The sequence below is a fragment of the Morus notabilis genome, unplaced genomic scaffold (assembly GCF_000414095.1).
Source record: "Morus notabilis unplaced genomic scaffold, ASM41409v2 Scaffold2216, whole genome shotgun sequence".
In the NCBI taxonomy this organism is placed as follows: domain Eukaryota; kingdom Viridiplantae; phylum Streptophyta; class Magnoliopsida; order Rosales; family Moraceae; genus Morus; species Morus notabilis.
The window spans coordinates 1-8,726 of record NW_010367946.1 but is presented as its reverse complement, the minus strand read 5'-3'; the positions used below and the strand labels follow the sequence as shown (position 1 = coordinate 8,726).

The window sequence follows — 8,726 nt, the reverse complement described above, 5'->3', positions numbered from 1 at the left end:
AAAACAATTCAACCACCACCTACGATATTTTAAAAAAACACATAATTAGGATGGTTTATGTTTCTGAAAGGCTATTAATTTAATTAAATTATTTATTTGTCATAAAACTCCTTCCGCTATATAAATGTCGCCTTGCTATGACAATTGGCAATGTAGTAAGCATTATATTTAACTTTATTTTGAAAACAACTCATACTAAAAGATATTAATTTCTTGCTCTACTTTATTTGACAATATTTTTTAACTATACACATTCAAAATATCTTAAATCATTAGAAAACGCTTACCTGTTTTTAGGTAGAACTCAACATTACTTTGATCATTTTTACCATTTTAATTGACAACAATGAAAGTTAGAAAATAATTGAAAGGCAATTATGTAGTGTTATTTATGCATCGAAGGGGGAATATTAGAATTTTTTTATTTTTCAAAATTACAAAAAAAAAAAGAATAAAAAATAAAAAATTTGAACATGGGTAGGGTTGGTTGTACAACTTGTCAAAAGAGTAAAAGGTCAAACATATCATATGCTTACCGTCTTATCCAACCAAACGTCACCTTGCCTGCAACGGAGAATTTAATATGGGACCAAATTCGCAGTTCCCGAGGTCATCTTGTATGGCAGTAGCATTGCAACACACGCTAATGCTCAACACAAATTTACAGCCAGCACCTTATTTCCCTTATCATTTCCCCTTTGGATTTTCTTCCGATATTTCTCAGAATGTAATGGGATTCTCATTCTCGTTGGAAAAATGCGTAGCCAAAAAGGCATTAAAATAACCATAATCTTATTGTGGAAGTGATGTTTTTGCAGGGATTCTCCAACCTTGTGGAGAAATCAGCTTCGAGCTGCACCGATTCAAAAATTGGCAAAGTTCTGTCGGTGCAGTTTTATGCACAATCATTACCATAAAAAAAAAAAGAAAAAGAGAAACCTCAAATAGATACCCAGTCAATTTCTAACCCTCCAAATTAACTAATTTATTTTTACTCTTTTACAATTTAAATAATAAAAATAATTAAATTAAACATTTTTAAAATTTTATTGTTACCCTAATGGTCTATTGATAAATTATAAGATATGCCGGCAAGTCTCTAGCCGACTGTCAGGTTATGATCTATAACCTAACAAATTACACTTGCCACCGGTGAGTTTCCGGTCATTACTTGACAAGTTATGATCTATAACCAGACAGATTATATCGACTATCGGTGGGTTTTTAGCCGATTGTCAGTCATAATCTATCAAGTTATGATCCATAACCTGACAGATTATGTCAAACGTCGCTCACCGAATATAATCTATCAAGTTATGATCTATAACCTGACAGATTACGCTGGCATCTGTCATAGTCTATCAGGTTATAATCCATAACCTGACAAATTACTCTGACCGCCGGTCACTAACACCAGCCATAGTCTATTAGATTATGATACATAATCTGATAAATTATGTCTGCCGCAGCCTCCAGTCACCAGCTCCAGCCATTGTCTGATAGGTTATGATTCATAAACTAACAATTTATGCTTTATAACTTGACAAATTATATTTCATAATCTGTCAATTTATGCAATTATAATCCATAACCTGCCAGTTTATGATTCATAAATTGTCAGATTATGTTCATAACCTGATAAATTATGCTTCATAACCTGCTAAATTATTAAGCATAATCTGCTACATTATGCTGTTTTTTTCAACAAATATCTGGAGATCTATAGCAACAATAATCAAATTGAAAAATGCAAACGTAAAAGAAATATTGAGCTATCAAAAACACAAAAAAATTAGTAAACAAGAGATCAAATCTCCAAAACAAATCTTAGATCTCAAAATCTTATATGACATTTGAAATCCAGTGCTGACAAAAATCTTAGATTGTTTTGAAGATTTGATCTCACAAAAATCAACCATTGAACTAATCTTAGTAATAAAAATCTGCCACTGAATCTTGGTTTGTTGTCAAAGGCTCCAAATCAACCATTGAACAAATGGGAAAGAGAACATCATCTCCAAACGAGTGCCTGAGGAAATTCCGAATACCGCCATTTAGTAACAAACCATTAAACAGAAACCAAACCTAATTTAAACAATAGTAAAAATAAAGTTGAAGGAAATTTCCTACAAATTAACATTCCAAAATCAACAAGACACAAAATTATCAAATTATACCAATGAAATCTAAACGAAGCCATAAGCAGTAAATTATCGAAAAAAACATAAAACCATAGTGATACATAAATCCAAAACTGGCTTTGATGCTATGTCCATTACAGGAAAGTTATGGAAAATGCTACGTCCCACAGGCCTAGTCACTAAACTACCCAGCAAGGAGAAAATCAGGAATAGAACACCAACAAGCAAACATGAAAAAGTAAATTCTCTAATAAAACTGACTTTGAAATGACAAATAATTTCCTAAAAGCAAAATGTTATAAATTCCTCCCAGCAAAGTAAGAATAATTAGTTTCTTACTTCATTTTTATCAAAAAGAGAAACAAACACATGAATATGGTAGATTAATATTCTTACAAACTTATGAACCAGCATGTAGTAAAAAAAATTACAAACACATTCTGTAAAGAATCAAGCTCAGACTGTTTCTAGAGAGAGAAAGAGCAATTGATGAGTGAGAAAAAAATCTGAATTCTCATTACTCTAATTCTGTTACAATAACTTATTTATACATAAGTTAGTGTAGATAACAAACTCTAACAAACTAACCCAATGAATTTATTACACGTGTAATCTTTTTCTAACATAACTAAGACTGCTTAACAATTTTCATGGACTTTTTGCTAGTGTTTTGTTATAAGTTTATAACAAAGAAAAGGAAATAAATACCCTTTAAAATACACGAGTTTTAAATAGTTATTGTAACAGAAAAGGATATACACGTGTAATCTTTATCTAACATAACTAAAACTACTTAACAGCCCCCCTCAAACTTAAAATAGTTAAATCTTCTACTTTAAGTTTGCTACAAATAAGATCAAAAGTAGAACTTGAAATAGCTTTAGTGAATATATCAGCTAGTTGATCAACAACAGGTACATGTCGAACTTCTATTTGCTTCCTCATGACTTTTTCCCGAACAAAGTATAAGTCTAGTTCTATATGTTTGGTTCTGGCATGTAAAACTGGATTTGTTGCTAAATGAATAGTGCTGAGATTATCACACCAAATGACTGGTGTTTTTGCTGTCTGAAAATGCAACTCACTTAAAAGAGATTGTAACCAGGATATCTCAGCTACCACACTAGCCAAACTTCTGTATTCAGCCTCTGTAGATGATCTTGACACTGTATGCTGCTTCTTGGACTGGCAAGATACTAGATTGGAACCAAGAAAGACACAAAACCCTGAGGTTGATCTTCGGTCATCAACATATGATGCTCAAGCTGCATCACAGAAGCTGACCAAATCCAGTCTTTCTGTAGGACATTATCTCAAATGAAGACCATAATCTATTGTGCCAGCTAGAGGTGTTTGCATGAACTGGCAAACCTTATTAACACTGTAGGAGATTTCTGGCCTTGTGATTGTCACATATTGCAATGCACCCACCACATTTCTGTATAATTGGACATTACTTACTTAATCACTGCCAAAAGAAGTGAGTTTTTGTCCTGTGGTCATGGGAGCTGAAGCACCTTTTGCAAACTGCATCTTTGTTCTACATAACAGATCAGTCACATACTTCTGTTGAGATAAAAATAGGCCTTGAGTTGTTTTTGCAACTTGTATACCAAGATAATAATCAATCTCTCCTAAATCTTTGAGTGCAAAAGCAATGTTGAGCTTAGTGGACAATTCCTGGATTGCTGATTCATTGCTTCCTGTTATGAGTATATCATCCACATAAACAAGGATTGTATATAGTCCACTTTGATGTGACTTGAATGAAGAGAGACTGATCAGACTTGGCTGAGTGAAAACCAAGTTGAAGCAGTGCATGATGAAGCTTTTCAAACTAAGCCCTTGGAGCTTGTTTTAAGCCATAGAGTGATTTGTGAAGTTTACACACTAATGTTGGATTTTGTTGATCAATAAAGCCTGCAGGCTGTTCCATGAACACTTCCTCTTGCAAATCACTGTTTAAAAATGCATTACTCACATCAAGTTGTCTCACACACCACTGCTTGCTTAGTGCGAGAGTGAGAATCACACGAATGGTGGGTAGGTTTTACCACTGGACTGAATGTCTCAGTGAAATCAAACCCTGCCACTTGATGAAACCCCTTAGCTACAAGTCGTGCCTTGTACTTATTTATGCTGCCATCTGGATTCTCTTTTACTCTAAACACCCACTTGCAACCTATGGCTTTCCTGCCATGAGGTAATGAGACAAGACTCCATGTGTTGTTTCTTTGAAGAGCAAGAAACTCATCTGTCATAGCTTGTTTCTAGTGTGTTGCTTCCAAAGCTTCTTCAACTGTATGAGGCTCTCTTGCTGCCATGTACACTTTGGGTTAAAAAATGCCTCGTTTGGAGCGTGTCATCATTGAATGAGAAGGCTGCAGGGTTGATGTACGTGTGGTTCTGTGATCCTGATCCTGCACACACAAGTCATGATTCAAGATTGTTGTTATAGAAATAGGTTCTGCCACAGTGGGAAGAGGACTTGGTATAACAGTGGAAGAAGGGATTGGATCAAGGTGTGAGGAAAATAATTCATGAGGACGAAGAGGACAAAGAGGGTAGAACACTGAGTGGTGTTGAGAGAGGAGACTGATGTGACTCAACAGAAGATGGTTGAATAGCATGTACAGTTTTGATAAAAGGAAAAGAGGTTTCATCAAAAATGAGATCCCGAGAGATGTATATTCTTCTAGATGGATCTAAACACTTATAACCCTTATGTTTGATGCTATAGTCAAGAAAAGTACATGGTATTGACCTAAACTGTAGTTTTTTTTTGCTATAAGGTCTAATGTTTGGATAGCATGTGCAACCAAAAACTCTTAGTCGAGAGTAAACAGGCTTAGTATGAAAAAGGATTTCTAAGGATTTTTTATTGTGGAGATTTGGTGTTGGTAATCTTTTTATAAGAAAGACAGAAGTTTAAAATGCTTCATCCCAATATTTAACTGGCAAAGAAGCTTGAGCAAGAAGAGTTAAACCTGTTTCAACAATATGCCTGTGTTTACGCTCAGCCACCCCATTTTGTTCATGTGTATGTGGACAAGGATGCCTATGTTCTACTCCATGTTGAACTAAAAGGACTGTAAAGGCTCAAAACTCTCATCCCCAGTCAGTTTGGATGCATTTGACAGGTAAACCAATTTGTTTTTCCATTAGTGTTTTGAAATTCACAAAGGCTTGTAAGGCTTCGGATTTGGTTCTTAGAAGATATAACCATGTAAAATGAGAGTAAGCATCAATGAAATGAATGTAGTATCTATATCCACTAGAAGATAAAACAGGTGAAGGACCCCACAAATCTGAATATACAAGCTGTAAAGGACTAGTGTAAATAGTTTGAGAGAGAGAAAATGGTAGTTTATGAATTTTTCCCAAACAGCAAGACTTGCAAACAGAAACAGATGAAGTTTTATTGATGTCAAAGAGATTACAACTGTTCAATACCAATTTTACAATCTTATCTGCAGGATGTCCTAATTTGTTGTGCCACAGCTCAAAACAAGAAGGCTTAACAACAGTTCTAGTGCAAGCTTGAACACCAAAAAATCAATGAAATAGAAGGATTGGCAGAATTATGAAAAGAAGTGCAAGACTGAGAAACATTTTGAGAGGTTACTGGAACAGTGGACTTGAGGTTGATCTAAGAGTTGTCAAACACATAGAGGTCATCTTTAAGACGACCCTCTAGCAGCACCACCTTGGAAATGAGATCCTTGACAAAACAAGAAGTGGGGTGAAATTCAAAAAACACTTTGTTATCAGCTGCAAACTTGGAGACACTTAAAAGATTTTTACGAATTTCAGGAACATGCAACAAGTGTTTGAGAGTGAGGGATTTAGAAGAGACAAAAGGACTAGAAAAAGTGGAAGAACCAATATGTTTAATAGTCAATCCCTTACCATTTCCCATGTGCACATGATCTGAACCATAGAATTCAAAACTGCTCATGAGGTTTGACTGATCTACAGTCAAATGGTTAGTAGCACCTGAATCAGGAAACCATTCCATGTCAGAGGAATCATCAGTGTACCAAGCTGAATCAAGAACTGTTTTAGGAGTAGCAAGCAAAGCACCCATCTGAGCAGAGTCAGCAGCTGAATTTGGATTTGGACATTGAGCTAAATTGCCTTGAACATAATGATTGAACTGAGAAGGACCAATGAAAGACATGTCAAACCTATAATAGCACTGTACAACCATATGACCTTGTTTTCCACAAAGCTAACATTGTATTTTGTTGTTATTCCATGACTGTCCTCTACCATGACCAAAGCGTCCTCTGCCCTTACTGTTGTGATTACCAAAAAAATGACCAGGTCTAGAAGGAAAACCACCAGAGGAATGCCCAGGGAAAACAGAATTGGAACCATGAGGAAAATGACCAAAATTAGATCTACTGAATCGTGGATTAGAATTAGGTTGACCACTAGTCATAGCAAGATTAGCCAAAGAAGGCCCTGGGGAAGGATTAAAACTATCGCTCTGTTTAACAACTCTCTCAATTCGTATTTCTTGAGCCAGAATGAGAGACTCAACCTCTTCAACAAAGTAGTCATTAAAACTAGAGTTCACACTAATCTCTAAGATATCATATTCGGGAGGTAAACCATTGAAGATCGCATCTATGTGATCCTTAGTAGAAATTTCATGGCCAACCAAAGCAAGCATATCAACAAAATGCCTAATCCGAAGCAGATACTCATTAACAGACAAAGAATCTTTACGAGTATTCTGTAATTGAGTTTTAAATTGAGACTTTATAGCCCAAATATGAGAGGCGAAGTATACCTCGATTGTACGTCAGACTTGAGCTGCTGTTTCACACTTAACCATGCGAGCAAGAATCGAATCGGACATCGAAGCTAGTATCCAAGACATGAGCAACTGATCTTGTTGCTCCCATTCTACATAAGCTGGATTAACCACACAAAGAAGCTCATCCTCTGGAGAAAGAAACCTTGCAAGAGACCGTGTAGAATCTGAAAGAAAATCTTGGAGGCGATGACCGCGAACAGTTGCGAGAATCTGTCGCCGCCAAACCTAAAAATTGTTGTTGTCTAGCTTCAACGCAACAGGATGCGAGAAAGTAGCTGGAACAAATCGAAAAGAAGAAGAAGAATTCATCAGCACAACATCTTCCATGGCGATCGTTGGAAAAAAAAAAAAAAAAAAAACTCCGTCACCGGCGAGAAGGCTCTGATACCATGTAAAGAATCAAGCTCAGACTGTTTCTAGAGAGAGAAAGAACAATTGATGAGTGAGAAAGAAATCTGAATTCTCATTACTCTAATTCTGTTACAACAACTTATTTATACATAAATTAGTTTAGATAACAAACTCTAACAAACTAACCTAATGAAATCATTACACGTGTAATCTTTATCTAACATAACTAAGACTGCTTAACACATTCAAATTTGCAGACTTAATGAAAGTAACAAACTACTGTTTCTCTTCGATTTCTTTAAGTAACCAAAAAAAAAACAATCAAAGAAATAACTAGAAGCAAACTAAACAATAGCGCATTAGTATATTTGTTCTCCATTCTCCAACAGAATTTTGATCTCGTCAGAAGAAATGATCAAGTTTTACTGATCAAAAGCCAAAAACTGGAAACAGTTTCAACTACCCCAAACCCATAAACAAACAAACAAACAACAACAAAAAAAAGGGAGTACGAAAATTCGATTAAGGGTAGAGACAAAAAGGAGAAAGCTAACTTCATGTTTCGGTTGAGCAAAAGCAAAAGCATAATAATGCTTCCTTAGATCAAGAGGTAAAAATTATAACCTTTAACCATTCCAAAATCAGATAATTGATTAATAATAGTAACAACACGTAGCAAATCAACAAACGCCAATTCGAAACCCTAAAACCCTAAAACCCTAATAAAAACAAATCAATGAATAGAAAAATAAATAAATAAATTAGAAAAGAGGACCTGGTTGAACTTGTGAGCTTGCTGCTCGCCGATGAGCTGGAGGTTACCGGAGACGAAAACGAGCATGACGCCGGAGGGGCCAAAGGGCTGGCAATCGACGATGTTGTTGTTATGCTTGCATTGGTCGAAGGGAAGGGAAGTGAACTTGGCAACGAGATCCCTCGATCTTCTAGCCCTAGGTCTGCACTTCGTCGGCGAAGCGAACGAAAACAACGACTATGACGATGGCCGTCCGTCGCATCAGCGGCGTAAGGAGAGATCCACGTTGCGTGAGAGATCTATCCGTCACAGATCTGGTGGCTCGTGGGAGGATGCTCGTTGCAGACGGAGCTTCTACGTCGAGAGAAGAAAGGAGGGCAGACGGAGGTTGTCGGTGCGGATCTAATTAGATCCGGCAACGGAGATGGAGAAAAGGAGGACGGACGGACTGAGAGAGAGAGAGAGAAGGGGGCGGATAGAGAGAGACATTGATGTTAGAGAGAGAATGCGAAAGAAAGAGGTCGCGCATGGAATTGATCCATTTTTTCCTGTTCTTTTATAAAAAGAAAATAAAAATATTTTTAAAATAGTATTTGACGTAATAAAAATAAAAAATATAAAAATAATTTTTTAATTTAATATAAAATAAAAAATA

The 8,726-nt window shown here is 36.0% G+C and overlaps 1 long non-coding RNA gene across 1 annotated transcript; it reads right to left on the bottom strand.

The window, feature by feature from the left end:
- Window positions 1-1,829: 1,829 nt before the first annotated feature.
- Window positions 1,830-8,585, bottom strand: LOC112094593. Its single transcript, XR_002903619.1, has 3 exons — window positions 8,093-8,585; window positions 6,940-7,241; window positions 1,830-2,029 (listed from the first exon to the last, which is right to left on the bottom strand). It is a non-coding gene; the product is annotated as an uncharacterized LOC112094593 (long non-coding RNA).
- Between the last annotated feature and the right edge of the window lie 141 nt (window positions 8,586-8,726).